The sequence below is a fragment of the Papilio polytes genome, unplaced genomic scaffold (genome assembly GCF_000836215.1).
Source record: "Papilio polytes unplaced genomic scaffold, Ppol_1.0 DF823934.1, whole genome shotgun sequence".
In the NCBI taxonomy this organism is placed as follows: Eukaryota; Metazoa; Arthropoda; class Insecta; order Lepidoptera; family Papilionidae; genus Papilio; species Papilio polytes.
The window spans coordinates 1,361,458-1,382,938 of NW_013525270.1; the positions used below are offsets into that span (position 1 = coordinate 1,361,458).

The following is a 21,481-nucleotide window of genomic DNA, read 5'->3' on the forward strand; positions in this document are numbered from 1 at the left end:
ACTTCCATTAAAGAATAAAAGCCGTGTCTGAAGTAATAAATTAGTAAGTGCGTTGCTACGCTAGTGAAACGTAATTGCTTTGACTCTCTCCGGTACAAGTCATATTTACAGCTCGAGTGTCTCGAGCCACGTAAGATGGGACACCTGTTAGACACGCACCAGTTACTCGGCTCGGCGGCTCTCATTAGGTAACTCGTAAAGAAGGACACTTCGACGCTTACTAATGTACTGGAGTTACGGTTTTATGACTATAGCCCATTATATTCGAAGCTGCAAGTCTCATAAATTTGTAATAAATCCTACACAGCGTTTGTGGAGCCGTAGTTTGTCTTACTGAAAGTTTATTGGCTTTAATTTCGAGTGCCTCTTGTTAAAAAAAAAATACAACTTTGGAGAACAATCAATGCATCTTTATTATGATTCATTTAATTAAGAAAGATGTAATTTATCAACATTCGTCAAACTACTATAACAGTTTACCTACATGCTTCTATTGAACTTTGAGATTTGCATATCAAAGTGGCCTTCTAATAGCTACATTTGTTCGACAGTTCATCTCAATTGAAACCTCTCGATAGCGGAGCGGGTTCACGGCGTCCATTTCCGCAATTTCGAGACGTACAAGAGGTGATCGTGTACTGACAATGGGCGCTATCGTGCGCTGTCTAATCACGGGCCGGGGTACTGTTAGGTCGGCTGGCCCGCGGGCGCGCCGCTCGCCGCTCGCCGCTCGCAGCCGCCTCGCTCGTAATATGCGTGCGAACGCGATCCGGTCGTTATGTCCGCGAAACATCATCGCGCTAAGGCCATCGGTTAGCGATCGCGAGATTCATTGCAATAACGATGTAATACAATGTTCGAATTATATATAAAAATAATTCGTATGAATAATCAAACAGATTTTACAAGTTATAATAAATTCTAATTTGCATCTATGATATGTTAATATAACGAGGAACAGATAAGAAAACTTGCAAAATCGCTACTTACCTGTCGATACAATTGCTCGATGGCTTTTTTACATACAACTGTTTCTAGCATTAGCCTAATGTTAGATTATATCGCTTTACCTGACAGTTAATTAGGGGCTGCCATTCAGTGCGCAGCCTTGTTCTAAGCTTTGGCAAAGCTGTCGTTTCGCAATCTGTCGTATGTCTCGCCGCACAACTGCGCCTATGATTTATAGCGGAACAGCCGCTGGCCCAACTCTTTGTACCGACAAATTATTCGTGCACTATTTACTTTTGCGTGACGTTACAATGTCTTACCTTGTTTAGATAAGGTAACTACAAATACGATATTAGGTTAATTAGCGAGAATTTATTTGCAATTTTATAATCGTATGCAAATTTATTATTCTAGGGAAAAAAATCTAATTATTAGTAGTATATCTAACAAATATCTAAATGGGGAATATTCGCACGAAACAAGGAGAAGTTTCGATGAGAATGTGGTGTGGTACACCAGTAAAGGTAGGCCTGTGAAGAGATGGATAAACTGATGTAAACAGGACATAATCTAGATAGGACTGAGGACTCAATAGATCTATATGGAGGACGAAGGCCTGGTGAGCAGATCCTAAGTACAATGTCGATCTGTCAAATATTTCCAAAGTTGATATTAGTCTGAAATTAGCCGCAGTAGTACTTTGATTAGATATATTTGTACACTTTTATTATGCTTGATATACTTCTTATCTAATTTCCTTCCTAATCTAAATGATGCAAGATACTCGAAACACATTCACTTTATTACTTAATTTCGGTTAGCCTTAACATTTACTTGAAGATCATATTCATCAAAACACGTTTATTTGTATTCCGGTAAATTCTGAACTAATTCCTAACTAAACACTTTGTTACTGAGCTTTACAAGACAGAAAGCAATAACTGGAATAAATGGACCTTTTAAACACATTTCTAGTTTTTTAGTCCTTTTCAACTAGCATACAATATTCTCTTGATACAAACAAACAATCAAGGTTTTATTAGAGTTGGCGCACAATGTAGCCGGCGAGCGGACGGAGCAGCAGAAATAAACACTTATAAATCTCAGCTGGGTTATATTTAATCACCGGGGCCCTCACAGAGTGCACGTTTGCAGTTGAAGTCTGAATTATTTTAATCCTGAGCAAAGAGATATCTTTTATTGTGAGCGGGGTCTTTGTTGGACCCCAGTAAATCAGCTTAGTCGACGGATGGCACAGCCGCTTTCTGCCCGGCATTGTATTGTACAAATCTGTACCTATTCGTCTCATATTTTCACATGACCGTCTTATTCTATACAGAGAGTAATAGAACGCAATTATTACGAGTTCAAGACAGTTTTTTTTTAAATATTAATATAGTGAATTGATAATGAAGTAATCGCCAATAGCCTAATGGTTTGGGGCATGAACTACCGATCTTGCGGTCGAGGGTTCGAATCCCGCCATTCGACTATTGTCGTGAACCATATCCTAGCACTAGCAATAAGCTTTGTTGGAATGGTTAAAGGAAATATTAGTAAATTAACAAAAATCTACTAATATTTTTATATAAAAAAAATCACTACGCAAGAAAATGTTAGTTGAATTTGTTAGCGTATTTACGGGTAATTTCTTGAAAATAAATCCAATAAAATAATTAAAGTCACACCAAGCTAGCGACTTTACTTCCGGTGTGTCCTAAAGGTAAGTTACCTTTTATGCGATAATGCGATGCTCTTAACTAGTGAAACTAAAGAAGGCTATCTGCGAAAGAGAATCTTAACAACAATAAAGCTGTTAAAACCCGCGATTAGAATTACATCACACATTGACCTCACTAGATTACGTTTTATTTATTTGGAGTGTGGAGTTCTGTATATATTTCATATCATAGGTTTCTGCCAAATTTTAATACAAATATGAATTTGTCTTAATAATTTTCTTTAAAGTAACTGAGATAACTTTATATCTTTAGGGTTTTTTTGACAGTAAAATATACAAATGCAATTTTAAAAATAAATCAGTATTTCAAACAAGTACGAGAATATAATGAAAGTTTTAAAAATGAAATGGTTTTACTATGAAATAGCAAGCTTTCAAAGTCCAAAAATCATTAATCCTATGACCGCAAATTATTTTTGTAGAGCAAACAAGCCGAAAGCGAAAACACGAACGAATCCAACTTTCAAAGTGATAAACGCGTTATTAAATTCTTCCACCGCTGTAAAGCATAACGAAAATATTTTCAGTGAGCTAACAATGTTGTTTCAGTTCTAATTTCGCTAAACTCAAAGGCCTTTTAAAAATATTATTTTCATGAAATAAAACCAATTTATTATTTCGTTTATAGCGAATTTACCTTTTTACATACTTTACAACATTTGTTTTTAACTTTTTTCTGTTTTGACAACTCCCATTGCTTAAGACCGTGGTAAAAACTTGACAAGTCTGTTTTGATATACAAACTTTAATATTTATCTGCTTAAGGCTATATGCAAGGTAGTACTTGATCAAAATCCCACGTCATACACAAGTGGACTTACACATTAAAAAAAACATCGACAATTTATTTGATAAAGGTTGGATTATCACGTAGGTGGTACTTAACCCCCGTAATATTCCCACTGAAAGTCTAAAGAAAAATAGCCTATAGAGAGAGCAGCCATAAAACCTACTATAACAAATTAATGAACAAACGCTTTTTTTCAAGTATCTATTAAGTTAAGTAGATTTCGTTTAACTGCTTTGAAGGTGAAACCTTTTGTGGCTGAATCCGATCTAATGCTATTAACCGATGGATTGGGTATGGTAAGACGTTGGACGAATGCCATAACAAATCCTTACTCTATCCGTACTTACACGGTTTTATTGGATAATGTCACTTGAGTGGCCTAGTTCACTTACATCTTTTTAACTAAAACCAAGTAGTTAGACGACAAGTTTGAATCATCGTTCCTTGTGCGTACTGAAATTAATTGGAATAAGTTGCCAGCGTCAGTTTTTCCCGTCCAAATATGACGTGAAAGGCCTTCAAAAGAAGAGTAGACAGCTACTTATTAAGCTATCGCGTACCGTCTTTCGACTGCATCATCACTTTCTTCATGCGGGATCGTGGTCAAACGCTAGCTTAACAAACCTAAAAAAGCTTTCTTAACTTTTTTGCCGAATTATGCAAGTAAAATTTTTCACTTTAAGATACAATTATAGAAGCTTTTAAGTTCTTTTTTTAACTCTAAAAAGTTTTCACTCTCATGATAATGAAAATAAGTTTTTTGCTGTAATTTCAGGTACTATAATTGAACTTTGAAAATGCTTTACAGTTATGTTAAAAACATTTTCGATGTATTACAACTTTATAGGTTCTTGCTGTATTAACAAGACAGTAGTTTTAAATATAAGTTAAACCTATTTGCCCATTAGTGTACAAGGTAATAAAAACCGTATAATGCTCAAGCCCGGTCGTGGTTAAGAGGCGTTTAAGAAGCTTAAATATCAATCTCATTGGCGCCAACTACCTAAAATCGATTCCGTTATTTAGTCCCTTTAACAAGATCAAAGAAATGCTTCAACAAATTTCTCCGTTTACTTTTCAACAAATTTCAATGTTTCAACAAATTTCTCCATATACTTTTCAACAAATTTCTATGTTTCAACAAATTATCTCCATTTTCTTTTCACTAAATTTCTATGTTTCAACAGATTTCTCCATTTACGTTAATCGATAAGCTTTTTAGTCGCTGTCTCTACCAACATTGGATACATGAATCAGTCGGCGGTCGTTTAAAAAGGCATTAATTTTACTAATTCTTAAGATACTCCAAATTATGTGGGGTTCTATTAAAAATGTAGTAAAATATCTACTAATTTTAGATGTTATGTTAATGATAAGAGTAAGTTATTTACATTATTAATTTATCTTATTAGGAGTGTGTAATTATGATTAATATCTATATGAAGTAAGCAGTTTGTTTTGGAACACCTACGAATTAATAATTCTTAATTTATGGAAAGTTAAAAAAACAAATGCTAGTTTTGGTTCACATTAATCTAGTGGTTTAATTCATGTGATTTTTATAAAGTATGGTTAAGAAACAAATCTCGATTTGAATGTTAGTTACGAAAACGATCACCAGATGGCATCAACGATAGATCGTTGTTGGTCGTCTGACGTAAGTATTCTACTATACTCCTTTGTTCTTTAGTGAACTATGAAGTTACGCAACAATATTGCGTCCGTAGTCCGAACTCCACATCTATCAATTACGGTTTATTAGTTTTTCGGTCCGAACAGGCCCCCCGTTTTGTTTACGCTTGTCTTGAGAAATCTTTAACGGGGTCACTGGCTAATGAGACGTGTACAAATTACCATGTTAGTACAAAATTCCGTTCGGCCCTTGTTCCTTAATGAGACAGGGCCTTTCTCAAATGCCCGTTGATAAATACTGAGTATTAATAACAACTAAAATATTGTAAAAGACATTTAATACAGAGCATTACTCTAATTGTTTTGTGTTATAGTAAGCGAGCTTAACACAGCCGTAATCTACAAAGAGTTATAATTTAAATCGTTTAAATGTTTCTTATAAATAATCATTATAAAACTTGGCACCGGTGTAGAACATCATCTGGAAAAACGTATAAGCTACTTATTCATATTTCTTTTAATTCAGCGATAAAGTCGCGGGCAAAAGCTAGTTACAATATTAACTGTACTAAGTATGTCAGCGTTTTTTCTTTCTACGTCTTTAATGTATTATTTACATGTATTCAACATAATGAAGACATTTCTTTGCTAAGTATAAGATAGTACAATGTAAAGGCCACAAAATATGAAAAAATATCGCGATTTGTATTCAGTTCTTTGCCTTAAGTTATGATATACTGAGACATAATTTGGACACAGTCGAAACTAAAACGGATATATGTGGGTTTCTTATGCACGTACCTGATGCAGAGTTTATAGTAATTCTTTATAGATAAAGTGATTGCTAGTTTCTTTACTAACAAACTAGCTGTTTCCGTGCGAATTCATCCGCATGAAATTAGGAAAATATAATTTTATTGTTCACATTTGTCAAATAACAAATGTCAAAATGACATGAGATGATGACAACCTTGCTTCCTTGTTGGCAGCAACTTATGTTGTATTTCCCACATTAGGGTTTTTATCCAAAATATTTACCCCCTAAGTTTAATGGCGTTAAAATATATAGTCTAAAGCGTGACGCAAGTGTAGGGCTTTTTATTATAGAAAGAATTATTCAAAAATATGCTGTAATTGCTGACATCTTAGGCAACAAAGAAGTGTGTGTTTACGCTTTATTATAATATCATAAATATAATGCAACAATCCATTTTGAGCAGTACTAAACAAAACTACGAACTTGCGTAAAGGAAAGAGCTTTAATTTATACTAATGAATATTCTTTTAATTTTAAATATGTACTGCTGTTACTACAAATATGGTTATCAGCAATCTCACCATTAAAGTAAAGTTTTCCAGTAAATCTTCAATTGCGTGGATACGAAAAATATGCATTGGTACACAAGTAAGACATGATATTGGCGGGCTGGTCATTGAAATGCGAATAAATTAACATAAAGGAATTGACGATCTCGCAAGGAGCTTTTAAGGCACGATTCGAACGCGTTAAATATGCAAGGAATGGTGAGTTTTGCAAAGGCGATGATCGAAGTCGTTGAACGTCATGGCGACGCGCTGTACCTTGCATCAACGTAATTCACGATTCAATCAATATGAAGTTTTGCGTTTACCTTTAATAATACAGAAAGTAAGTTACTTTTTTGTATCGCAAAGTACACGCTTTGTTTGATTTAACATTAAGTTCAATGTTCCTATTGATCTTTGCTATTTATATGTTAATGATGCATTACGTATTCATAGGTATGGTAAGGAGTATGTTTTGATTAAAATGAAGCTTGATCAACATATTAGCAACGTTCTCGATAGTAAAATAAGGTGTTTGTATAACAAGTGAATACACTGCTTGCATTTATAAAGTCCTGGTACATTTACGGAGGCTGCTGTTGCTATTGTGTAATGTTTGTGGTTCTTTTTTGTTAAAATTAGTCTCTTGTCATCTTCTTAACCTTGCATATATCTTTGTAATAAGGAAAAGAAAATATACAAGATAATAATTATCATTTGATATGAAATTATCTTATAAATATCTACAAAACAAAACTAGATTAAAGTTTTAATGAACATAAACTGAATTCTTAAAGCAATAAAATTCTACAACCGTATGCATTTAATAGCCCTGTTTCTGATAGTCTATTCGCATCTATCTGATACACGTATGTTCGTGACCGCTGATTTGTTAGAAATTGATAAGTGAACATTTAAATATGGCCGAATATAGCTTGCGAGCGAGTTCAGTATGCAATGTATACTTGTTTGGGAAACTATGCGGTACCTCCAAAGGAGTTCCCCGTTAGCTGTTAGCATGCGCGTGGTGTGCCGAAGCTGAGGGCGGTGTATCAGGCTTATCTGCGCCCGCGCATTGTTAGTAGCGCGGACTGAATAACAAATGTATCGGATTTATTAGCGAATATGAAGGCAATTAGTCCTTATTTGTTACTGAGGTGTTTGTTAGAAAGCTTTTGTTTATATAACTTATTGTTTTCTTCACATTTTTTTTATCTATGTAATTTATTTTCATGACTTACTGCATTTGCTTCGTAAATAAATTATAATTTAGAATATGTGCTGTTATAATCTATATAAAGAGGAAAGATTTGTATGTATTTGATTTACATAAATACTACTGCGCCGATTTTAGTAAGTTTTTCACCATTAGAAAGTTAATTTATCTGTGTGTCTATGTTTTTATTATTTTTTAATATCACGCAGACAAAGTCACGAGCAACAGTTAGTGTAAAAAAATAAATCGGAAAGACTTACTATTACCGTACTAAAAATCCTAACTCGTACATGCAAGTAAATTCAATTCAAAACCTTTGACACTAGAACGATCTGATCAGCCATGTCCCGTAAGGATCGAGACCTATGGCGTATTATTTATTATCAGCACTGGTAGTGTCATACATGACTAGTTGTGGGATCGCGTGAGAACCGCCATTGCACTCGTTACCTCGCGTGTGCAAACAAGAATTTAAAAAGTCCTATGTCATGAGTTACCGCGTTCTTGTCACCTTATTACCTTTGTTCCTACGTGATTTAGGTGTTGAGATTACATTTTGAAAAGTTAAGTTTGCTTTAAATGTGTAAACTTAAGACCTACTTTTGTTGGACTGTGAATAAACGACACTTAGTTACAACCTCTTTATGATAATAAAAAAATAACATTGTGTTTTATACAACAATTACTAAAAGAAAGTAAATATGGCAAGAACCACCTAATTTATGTCAGATCATGTAGCATAGATGAAGTATACAGTTTATCAAAGACTACATTATATTATACTTTAAAAACAAGCTTATAATTAAATATATTTAAAGCGGGCACACAGCTTTGACTAACTGTGCGATTGTCCATTGTTTTGCAGTCAATTTTTGATTAGTTACACAACTAAAAATCGACTAATGTGTGCACATAAAGGCTTGTAGGAGTCATAGTGAGACTACACAATTGTGCGATATTGTACACAAACTCTTAACAAATATTCGCAATATGAATATTCAGGTAATTAAATATGTTTACAGTAATTAAACGTTGAAAAAAGATGTCAAGATGTGAGCAGCGTACCAATATCAATGGTTTGATCATAGTGTTGAATATGGAAGAGATTAATCAACACAGCAGTGTCGGGAGCAACGTTTTGCAAGTTAAATACAGCGATCACTAACACGGCTGTCAACATTACTAGTTGTAACTTACCAGCGTAGGAGTAAACAAGGACAGGAAATTATGGGACACTACTAATGAGAAAGGAAGAAAGGAGTCATAATTTAACTTAACATAACATCGATTATGTTTAAGAAATATGCAGTTTACCACCAATACTTTGCTATCCAAGTTTCTTAGCTCGATGATTAATTTAGCTAAGAAGACTTTAAGACTAGACTAATAGTGTTGTAATAAGAAGGAAATAGTTTTTTTCTTTTATAAAAGCAATTTGTCTCTCAATAAAACAGAAGTTTTATCATACACAAAAATGCGCATTTTAAAAACTAATAGACTTAACGTGAAAGGTCACAATAAAGAAGGGAGAGATTCCTGAGATTACGTATGACATAGTTATGTGGAAGGCAAAAACCTGTTGTGCCGACCCTATGGGAGTAGGATAAGGAGGAAGATGATGCTGAGATTTAACATCCCACTCATTCTCTTTGAATAAACAAAGACAGCAAATGTTTTAATACAAGTTTTAAGGCAGCGGAATTTAACGTTTAAATGTTTAATTAATCGTCGTGTTGTGCTTTGATGCGGTCGCAATGTTCTTGCTTGTCTTAATTCGGGACAGAGTCAGCGAGGCGTGAGCTGTTGATAATGACTACAGTTCTAAACAGACAACGCGTGTTAATTACTTGTAATACATTTAAGGCAACAATTTCACACAAAGTAAATTAGTTGTGTGAGCTGTTAACGTATGTTATAATAATAATTAGTATTTGTCCGGTATTTTTTTATATTATAAGGTGATAAATGAGTAAGCAGCCACCTGAATCCGCCGAAATGGCGAAGGACCGCTGCCCATAGGTATCCGCAATTGTAGATGCGTTGCCTACTCTTAATCGAAGGAAAAGGAGATGCACATAAATAGAATATTTTCGCTTCTTATGCGTCTTCTCCACCGTCAAACACATTTTTTCCTGTTAAAAAAAGGGTGGAAAGGGACTAAAATTACACTCATAATGTTAAAGCGGGATCTGTTATGTTCAACCATTCGTTGGTGTTTTGGTGGGATACAAGAAATACGTTTCCGAACTATATAACTTGAGTTTTACCTAACATTAATAAATCGCTAACCTAAACCTCTGGTGTTGCGGATGTCCATGGGCGTCGTTGACCATCTCTGTGTACGCCGCTCGTATAAAAGAATCGCTAGGTAATAACAAATATATTGGAAACTTTACAAACCTAGCATTAGACATACTATTTTAAGAATACACAAGGACAGAACTTACAAATAACATAAAAATAAAAAATAACAGATATAGATAGAGTGACTAATGGTTTGTAATATTCAAATAAGAATAAAAATATTCAAGTCAAGACACAGTCTTTGATAGTAACAATTTCAAGGTTTCGAAAGATTTTGTCTTAAATTTATTTGTAAAGTGTACGTTCGTTTCTCATTTATTATTACGTTATATTTCTTCGCTTAAGAAATTAGAAACCATAAGTTACAGAATTTCGATTTCCTCATTATTCATTTACTGGTATATCGCCTAGAAATACATGTTGAAAATGACCCGTCAAATGCTAAAGATAGCAACTGACAATACCTTTATCTAAATGATAATGTTATATGTTTTGAAACGCTTTTAAGAGCGGGCGCACATCTTTGATTAACTATCGCACTGTTGTTCGATCGTCGATTGTTTCGCAGTTCATTCAATTGTTTAGTTACTCAACTAATAATCGAATAGTGTGCGCACCTCCATACAAGATCATAGGAATCAAAGTCAAAGCGCCACTAAACAGTTGTGCAGTAGATGCGAACTTTATGGTTTGAATTATTAGTACATTAAACTAAGTTTTAACAATAATGTAATTTGAAACAAACTTAAAAATAAACCCTAAATCATATACATTTCGCAAATAATATTAACGAACCATTTCGATTCTTACAACATTCACTATTGTGAAACTTTACCGGATTTATGTTTATAAATTTTGAAAATAAGCTACGCGTTTGGCCGAAGGGGTCACTTGTAACGAGAATTCAATGCGTCCAATACTGCATTAGGGTTTACTTACGCAAGCAAATGCAATGCGAACGAATGCTCTATGTAATGCAGTGTAATAGCTTATTGTTTGTAAAGCGTGAATGAACATTGGAAAATATTGTTATTCGATTAACATTTATCCGGGCAGTAATAATTTTTACGTGAGTAGTTTAAGGCGTATATGAAATTGGAAACGTTGCTGATAAATCTTATTTATTGCTAGCATCAATTTTATTCTATTAAATAACTAGCTGTTGCTCGCGACTTCATCCCTGTGAAATTAACAAATAATAAAAAATGTAGCCTATGTAGCTCACAGATAACATAGCTTTTTAATGGTGAAAGAATTGTTGAAATCAGCCTAGTAGTTTTTGAGTTATTTCAATACATTGAAAAATTCAAATCTTTACTCTTTATAATTTTAGTATAGATAATAATCCATGTTTAAAAAATTTTTGGTACGTAATAACTATTTAATAATTAACCACAAATTTCGTAAATATAAGTTGCACTAAATAATAAATAAATATTATTTTCAATAGACCTAAGTTGTTTGATAAATGATAGTAGTGATTCTTATGCATTTGATACCAAATGATTGGGAGTCTGTAACAATTGCTTCTCAGCACAATCCAATTGTTCTAATCTTATGTAATGTTAATCTATTGTTTTTCCAACAACACTTATTAGTACACTAGCTTTCGCCCGCTACTTGGTATTAAAAAAAACTAAAAGCCAGTAGCCTATATGTTCTTTCAGACTATCCACTACATCTTTGCCAAATTTCGTCGAGATCCGTTTAGCAGTTTAAGCTACAAACTCTAACAAACATCCATCCGTCCATCCATCTAAACTTTCGCATTTATATTAGTAAGAGTAAGATATATTTTGCAAATGCATTAGTAACTCGAAGTACACAGCTTCTTTCTTGAGTAATAAATAATTCCTCCTCCGCGGGAATCCAGTAATAGGTTAAGAAATTTTGCAGCTTCAGTCTATACCGTATCAATTCTGTATTTAAGACTGAATATATTGTGTGGTTGCAATAGAAGATGCTATAAGAAATTAAGAATAAACAACTTGTAAACTATGGCCTAATCATCTTAACTTAGTGTAGGCTACGATCCCCTCGGTAGGGGTGATGAGCTTGTTATGATGAATTACTTGTAATTTAGAAAACTTTGTAGAATTTTTCTTTCACATTGTTTACCAATTCCAAATTCGAAATGGTAAATGCAGAAAAGGAACTGTTGTGTCATCCCAAAGGTTCTACGAGTGAAAAAAACAAAACATCGAATGTTCGATTGTGTTGGCGTATTATTTGTCTAATTTATAATTCCCACTTATAAAAACGTGAGATTTATTTTGATATCAAAACTTGTCATACCACGTCAATCACCTTATCGGATATTGTGTTTTGTAGAGGTTTGAAAATATGTCGGAGTGGGGCTTTATAAACAACCGGTCGGACAATGCAATGGTTTGAAGTATACGTTACGTGATTGCTTCTTGATTTGTTGATAGTGAGGCTACTGACACATTGCACAACGAATAACTGGTAACGAATAGCGTAACAAAGACTTTTTTCAATTGAATGATGTTATTGGTTTCGAATTTGAGTGTTGATGATTTATAACGACTCTAGTACTGTATTTAAAAGGCAGATAATACACATAAATGATCTATACAGAGTATGTAGTAGTTTTTTTTTTTTTAAGATAAATAAGTACAAAGGTATGAGTAGACCGATATTGGAATCTCTTTCGGCAGAAGCAGCTATATGATACAATTACGTCTAAATTTAAGAAAGTAATTTTGCATTCGAAGATCTTTTTGCACAGATAAATGATACGATAGAGGCATTAGCATGATTTTAAATAATACTATTATGCCGAGTAAATATTTACTCGGATTGTGAGCGAATCACCGAACTAAATGTTTATCGTGCTGCCCGTTTGCGAGGTTACACTTGTATTTCAATCCGGAATAGCGATTATAAATCGAGAATAGCTCTTATCATTATTTAGTAGTGAAGCAAACGAACATTTTATTGAATCTCTCTCGATTACTAAGATCGTGATATGTTCCTTACATATCAAATAAAGATGTATGAATAACTAGCTTTCGCCCGGGACTCCGTCCGCGTGGAATTAAAAAAGTATTTAGCCTATGTTTTTCTTCTAGACTATTCACTACATCTGTGCCAAATTTCATCAAGAGAGAGAGAGAAAAATCTATCCATAAATGAAAAAAATAGTACCCTATGTCCGTCTCCTGGCTCTAAGCTACCTCCTCACCAATTTTCAGGTATATCGGTAAAGCCGTTCTTGAGTTATAAATAGTGTAACTATCACGACATTCTTTTATATATTTAGATATGCATAAAATTAGCTATTTTTTGCAAGTAAAATAAATTACGTTGTACATATGTTATTCGCAGTGTACTTCTTAGCTTTTTTTTCAAATTCTGTTTTAATATCTTCAACTCTTTTTTACTCTAATTAAATTCTTCTATGGCTATTTTTCTCTCCTTACGTCTACGAATATTATGGCAAAGTTAGTATGTACTTGTGCTTCTGATTGTGGTCTATATCCAACACATGGAATTCAAAGCAAGTATCCAAGGTATCGATTCCAGCCTAACAACGGGCTTAAAGGTCATCGTAGATAAATAAACATAAAATATGAATCGCATTGTCTTCAAAAGCAATCTCTAAATGACTTTATTACAGACTTCTTGTAAATCTTTCAACCGCCATATGAACATCAATATCTTATAGCCATTGCATAATAAATATTGGAGCACTCGACAGTTATTACTTGCTCCGTAAACTTATAGTACCTTCGCCCATTCCTGATATCCTGGTATACATGACAATCATTATAATGGCTGAAATACGAGTACGCGCAAGATGTTTATGTATGTATCTACTACAGAGAAAAGATTTGTATTTCTGTATACAAATAAACTCAAAACTACTGGACCAATTTCGAAAAATTCTTTTGCCATTATAGCTACTATTACTGAGTAACAAAGACTTTGCTAATTACTGTTTTTTTATTCCGTGACGAATAATATTAATTCATACGAATTATGAACATAAGGGAATAAAAAGATTCGCCTACATTTTCTTAGCTTATATATAAAACATACATTGTGAATAACATCTAAAATCATAGGTTGCGTAAAATATTATAACAAAATGGAAAGGAAACGCTTGTGATTGCAAGAGCGGAAATGACGAAAACTGTTCTTGAATATTTTGCTCTAACAAATGGTGTTGGAATATCACATACTATTTCATAACTGTCATTTTATCCGTTTTATATAAAAAAACGCTTTTTACTCATGTTAATAGTTAAAATGTGTAGGACTCTATTGAGGGGACATAGAGTTCATATTTGGTTTTATTAGAGTCCATAAAGATTAATGCGATGCTTGTTTTTTCTCATGGAGACAGTAAAAAAGACTAGTAGGTAATGAGTCGATGAAATATTCAAAGTCGGCTCTTATTTCTTTTGTCTAAAATATCTTAAGTGGTTCTTAAAAAATATAAAAATGTACTCGGATGCGTTTAAAAGGCTCGGGAAGGATGTAAACGATTATCAGTGGTCGTTAAATGGATGAATTGATGTGGTTCGGACGACATTCTAGGCTCAGCCACTTATGATACCAAATTCCAATTGTACTACTCTGAATAGTATTTAGAAAACGTAATGGAGAGACAGGTTAAACTAAAATAGTAAAAGATTTAGTCATGTATGTTTTTTTAAGAAACAAGTACATGCTTCTATTAGCTTATTAATAATTAATTTACTCAGACGCCTAATAAGTATGAAAACGTATGGATGGGTACATATTACACCGATTTTTATACGATTTCATATTTAACAGCCCAAACCCATCCAACTATTCACCAATAAAATGTATATAGTCTGCGTGGGTTCTAAGTATTTACCCATTATTGCTTTGCGGCTAATCATTCTTATTTCTCATTTTAGATTACAACTAAAATCCTAGATAATTCAATAAAAATATTCATGACACATTCAAAGAATTTGAATAATGGAAAAATGCAATAAAGATGCCCTATTTTAATCAAGCGAGTAGGAATACATTTATCATATATTATGTTATAAAATGTTACCAACACATCAACTGTTGGAAAGTGAACAAAAAATATTCGCAATAAACTGCGGCAGGTAACTGCAGGCATTAGTCACAGCTGTTTGTGAGTCACGTTCCTGTTTGTTCCATTGAAAAATGTTACTCTATTGTTTTTATTTTACGAAAGTGGAAGTTACATGAAAACATATTTTTACGGATTCAAACACAACAAATGTCCATTTTCATTATTGTATTACATTTTGTTACTCATATTTATTGATTTACTAAAACCTTGACCTTACGTGAATCGGTAGCTAATGTCCATAATTTCCGCTTAGTCGGTTTACGAATCAATTTCCAGTAAATTACTGAATAAAAAATCTAAATGTATAGATAGAGAAAAAAGTTCACCGTAATTTTTATACCAACTATAGGATTTTGTTAATTGAGTAATACACAAAAATATAACTAAATATTTATGATAACTTCATTAAGTAGTAAACATAGTTTCAAAATTTGTAACATTGTATTTAATTTTGTTGGCGTATTATAAAATAAAAATAGTAAGACTGTAACCGTACAAGCATATTTTTAGATTTCGATGATTATTCTTTACAAAAACTTCTCAGTATAATGTTCGTAAGATACGGGTTTCTTACCACGATTGAATTGTTTTAACTCCCGATATTTCGGCACAGTTGCATGCGCCATGTTCAGGGGCTAACATTATGTTTGTAAAAACCACGACAGTTTAAAGTTATATAACTTCTCAGTAATCACATGAATTAGAAATTGAAACTGCTTGACTAATTAGGCTTCTTTTCATTAAGTAAATTGTAGACAAATTTCCCTAATCTTGTAAATAACATCATTATAAAGTCTACGAACACTTGTTTGCAAATTGTTGATTCAATTATAGACACTTTGAAGAATCTGTATTTCCCGAGCGCCAATGTTTCACAGCGATAAATAAAGCTGTCGCAAAATTAAAGCAAACGACGCACGTTCTCTAAAAGCCATTCCCCAACGAAATGGTACACATTTCATTGAAATTCATAAAAGCCTACAGTTGAAAGACATTCACGACTCTAATGCGGAGTAAAGTTGCTGGATTTAATTACCGCCTACTGTTTCTTAGGGAACCAGGAATGAATATACCAGTAGAAATTAACTTCTAAATTAATTAAGTAACTAATTTTTGTATTAGGATTTATAGAATTATCCGAGAAATTTGGAGCAATTGCGTTTAAATAATTTCAACATTGTACAGGGAAGATTGACAGGTTCATTAAGAAACTTTCCGAAATGTGGTTACCGTTTAGTGCTAATTGTAGGTGGATTTAAAATGGCAAATCGTGAGTTTGTGCGCGAATAAGATAACTACTCGTATTACTCTTTTAACACTAATTGGTCTCGATCGACCCATGATTTAACTTCTTGGGTAATTTTATCAACCTATCGAGGAAATGGTTTACGAAATTCGTGCCTATCCTTTGCTCGGTTTACTTCGAGTTAATTTACATATAGAATGGGAAAACAAAAAGTCATAAATAAATAATAATCCTCAAAGAGACAAATGTAATTAAAACAATTCATATCAAACGTAATTGAGAAATTTTCCGCTTTCTACTATGAGTATAAAACAATAACAGAAAACACATAACAATCAAAACGGTAAAATATATTACATTACATTATTAGCCGTCAAATGAAATTCAAATAAGAGCTTGTAAAGTAATGTAACAATGTCATAAAGTACGTTTAAGTTAATGACTACATCTACCAGCTGAATGTTACACAAAGCACAAAATACTAAGTCGGAACGATTGCGATCATAGAACAAAGGCTATAAATGAATAAATATAATTATGTTAATCTTACTCTCACAAACTTAAGTGAATTTCAAGGTGTATAAATAAGTTACTAAGTTATTAAGCACGACACGGTTATAGAAAACAATATTAACATTTCTGTTACTCCAGTTACATTAGAAGTAAAAACGACTACTTAGTAAGAATTTTGATAGTTAATACATAATATTTTAACGAAGAAGTAACGATAATTTAATTACTAAATCTGCAGTTGCAAAATTCCTAAGTAGTTTGAAGATTTCAATAGGTACAGCGATGAAAATTGAAATGTAATATGAACCATTCTCTGTTGACATAAGGTACAAATTCTACTCTGTGCTCGCTCTCTAGATAAAAGTATAAATTAGCAGACTGTTTCTCCTAAGAACTAGCTAAATTAGACATAATCTAGTTGTTTTAACATTGACTTTTATCGGTCGTTTAAATAAGATTTAGTACGCATTAATCCTAGTATATTCCTTTCCTTTGTTAGACGAGCACTTAACATATCTCAGGCACGCAAATGTCACCGTGGCCCGAGTTGTGAACGTTTAGCGTTAAGGGAGTAATTTGTAGTATATTTATCGCTTCACTCGGTCCGATGTGTTTCGAAAGGCGGTACCTATGTACATTTAAATCGTGAAATTATGCGCAAATTGACGTGGGTGGGATATGACAATGTGCAAACGCTCAATGGATACGTGTTGCGTTACTCGAGCACTGTCTGAATCATTGTTACGGCGCATATTTCGAGGGCGGCCGCTTCTATAAATTATTAATGCTTTCATATCTTTACAATGATTAATGAAGGGATTAATAATGCTTATTTATAGCTCTTTTGAATTTTCTTACATTCGGTAATCAAGTTATGGAGTGCAAAAGTATGTTCACCTTTATTTTAACAACCAATTATTAACAAAACTCTTTATCTACAATCCTAATTCCAAGTAATTATTCTAAGCATGCTTATGTTTATGAATAACTTGTTACGTGCTTAATGTTTTTTTTATATCTGTGATTGTTTTGAAAACATCGACCTGATTACTTACTCAATAACGTTAATGTTAATAGAACAGTTATCTTATAGTTCTCAATTAATGTAACTCACTTCATGTTATGCATTAACTTAAAAGCTTCATAAAGTTCAACACGATGCGAAAGCTTTTACATATTGCTTCTCGTATAAATTCTCAGTGGAGTTTATTTGTTGGTAATGAAAACGATCTTAGCTCTGTTTAATTAAAGATTCTCGCTTTGGTACATTTCACATTAACCTTCGTGCAGTATTACTGAAGTAAAGGCACGATATCGACTGAGAAATTTACACCGAATCGAACAAGAGCTTGCAAATTACGAGCCTTAGAAATGTTAAGAAAAGACAAGCAACACCTTGATGTTACTTGATCTTGGTTTTATATTTATTGACCTTTGCAATTCAATGTTTCTTCTAGGTCAACCTAAGTATAAGTAAGAGCATTCTCCCATTTCCAGATACATTGGTGAGTATTTTTGTATTATAAGTGGTAAACAAGCAAGCGTCCTGAATTCGTCGAAATAGCGAAGCGACCGCTGCACATATTCATTCGCAATTGTAGGTGCGATACCTACTTTTAATCTACGAACAAGAGAACATGAAGAGAAAATATTCTCTTTCTGAGCGTCCCTACCTCTTTTAAATCCGCTTTCCCTTTCTTATAGGAAAGAGGATTAAAATTAAAACTACGACACGCACAATTATCAGACGAATACATTTCACTTCACGCCTGTCTTCTATGTGGTCGTGATATTGCACCGGATGACTTGATGTCGCTGTCATCTATCACTCTTAAGTAATAGTTGCTATTAAATTTATGCTAACGTACCTGTTGACTGTAGTTTGTCCGGGTTAAAATTATTCCCCCAATCGCGTTGCTTACTCTTCATCCTTTGATAAGTACTGCCTTACTACGTTATTCTGTGTAAACCTGAAAACAAAAAGAGCTTTGCGTTAATTTACTTTTTGCTGGCTCGATCCTGCTTCCGTGTCCGAGACCTGGTCTTCAATTAGCGCGTAACGCTGGAATTGGAACGCTCCTCATTAGGAGCAGGGTTTAGTAAGATCTGCGATAACGCATTACGCATGCACGCTGCATTGTCTTCGCGCTAGATGCCTAGATAATGTGGCGAGAGCACACCACCGGTAATATGCAAAGCTTTGATGTTACGTCGACTGACTCATGATTGTAGTATAGGTAAAGATTACAGATTAAGATTGAATAAATTTGTCTTTAATTGTTCATTGATAAATTTAAATTGTTAATCACGAACATGAGATATCTAATTGTATTGATATTATTTTACAAAGGTAAATGTAAACTGTATCAAATCTTATTGCAAGAATTAAGAAAGATAGATAGGAACGAAGAAGGAAGTCATGCTTTACTTACATGTACGCAAATCTATAGAATACTTCTTTAACTTGTTACTAATTTTAACGTACGAGACTAACAACTTTGTCTTAAATTAAATTATCACGAGTGCCGTGTTCGGCGCGTACAACCGAGATTACATCTTTAAGTACTTTTCATGTCTAAATTCCAGGCGTGCCGTGCAGCAACGCCCTCTATTGTGCAAGAGAATGTTGTAGTTTTGCTTGGTCTGTGCAATTGTGAGTGTTAAAGCAACGGGCAGGGCACGTGCCAAGGAACATTGCCGCCGACGCGTTAGATGTGCGACAACTTTATTTCTATACAACATAACTTATGTTTTGAGAAACGTTGATTAGACTGTTTGATATTATGTTACGTGCAAATAAAATGTAGATCTATTTATAGGTGTATAAAATATTTACGTAATAAACTACATTTCTTTTTGACAGCCGTATTAGGAGTTAATAAATCAGAAGCTTTAATATCATAGTTAATACTAAGCCATGTTGTCTGGATGGATCAATTAAAAAAAACACCCCGCTGTTATAGAACAGCATAGAAAGTAAATCTATACTTTAATTAAAATACCCATGTTCAACGGTAGAGAAACAAAGTCTGACACACATAAGAGCAGTTCACTTTATTGTATAACTCTGACGTCACTCCGAGGAGCGTGCTGTCAAGTTAATTGATTCGCTGACAAAAGCCCCTTACCACAACTGTCTAGTGGTCTATTTGCTTTTATAGTGTACAGTTATCGATCCGAACAACACGTTACATGTTGTAAAATATAGCAATAATCATTAAGAAGTATATATTGATATTAATTAATATTAAAATAAACAGTAAATATACTAAAAACGGGCGCACGCCTTTGACTAAACTATCCCACAACTGTTGTGCGATTGTCGTTTGTTTCGAAACAAACTTAACTGTTTAGTTGTACAACTAAAAATCGAATAGTGTGCGCATCCTCATATAAACTCATAGGAATCATAACGCGACCAAACCGTTTTGCGATAGTCAAAGGTGTGCGCGCGCTCTAAAGATGTGTATTTACTGCACCGGATTCTAGAAACCGATCTAACTATTCCCACACTATCGATTTTACAAACAAAACTTTTCCACACATCGCAAGCGTAAAATGTATATATTAGAGTAAACATTTCGTCAAGTATGCAGTCAAACATAACGGTTAGCGAGTACTCGAACAAAGAGTTCTTATCTCGCTGTTTCAACTAAATAGTTACTTGGCGAAACGTGCCCGAGATCTCGGAGTTTTTTTTCGTCGGATACACTTAGATCGTGGAAAGGTGTGTCAATGTTGACGCAGCGGCAATTTTAACGTTTGTGTAGGTTGTACCTGTTTACATACTGCCCTTAAGCTGTGAGAGAGTACGTAGCATAATTTAGGTAATAATAATAAATTTGGTAATGTACTCCCAAGAGAAGTGATTAACTTTCAAAATCTATGTTTGTTTTTAATTACATATCTCTTTTGACTTTTGACAATAGAAAATTCATATGGGCCGAATGTCTGTGTGATACATCCAGTTTATTACATTTAAAAAATACAACAGAATGCAATTCTGCAGTATTTGTAAAACCTGACGTAAGTAGCAGATTACCTCTGCGCGGTGACCAGATTATCTTCTAATACTAGTGGTACTGGATGCTTCATTAAACTATATACGATTATAAAGAAGTTATGCAGTTCTAACCTACATAACCCCATTACTCTAATTCAATATAATGTATCACCTTCTGCCAATTCAATTAAGGAATATTATACTAGCGTATAAAATCTAGTAAGAGTTTAACAATTGATCTACTTTTAAAATTTATCTCAAACGTAAAAAAATTACGACAACATAACATCAAAATCGTATTAAAACATTCATATTTAAATATGAAATAAAGCTTAAAAACAATACAATTACGCCCGTAGCCACGGACCTCTATTTCAAGTGTTCTTAATAGCGTCATGTTATACATAAAACTTCAGGAAATAAGACTTGTGTCCGGATATTGCTTGAAGTTATAAAATAATCTCTACAAATACGTCCCCACTTACTAAGGACTATTATAATTTATTACTAACTAAAATGTAACAAACAGATTTGCAAATTAAATTTAAACGATCTATTTATTGCGGTCGAAGTTAAATGCAAGTTATTATCATTGTTGTTCGAATATTACGACCGCGCCTTTCTTCTGGAAATCTAACACTAATGCTCGGCCAGTTATATTAGTAACAATGCAACGATTGTT

General features: G+C 33.5%; 1 long non-coding RNA gene across 1 annotated transcript in view; it reads right to left on the reverse strand.

Annotated features, from left to right (window-relative positions):
* LOC106101994 overlaps positions 1-21,481 on the reverse strand; it is a 53,450-nt gene that overhangs the window by 13,532 nt on the left and 18,437 nt on the right. Inside the window, exon 2 of the long non-coding RNA XR_001225544.1 lies at positions 18,665-18,766. This is a non-coding gene — a long non-coding RNA (uncharacterized LOC106101994). The remainder of the gene's footprint in view (positions 1-18,664; positions 18,767-21,481) is intronic.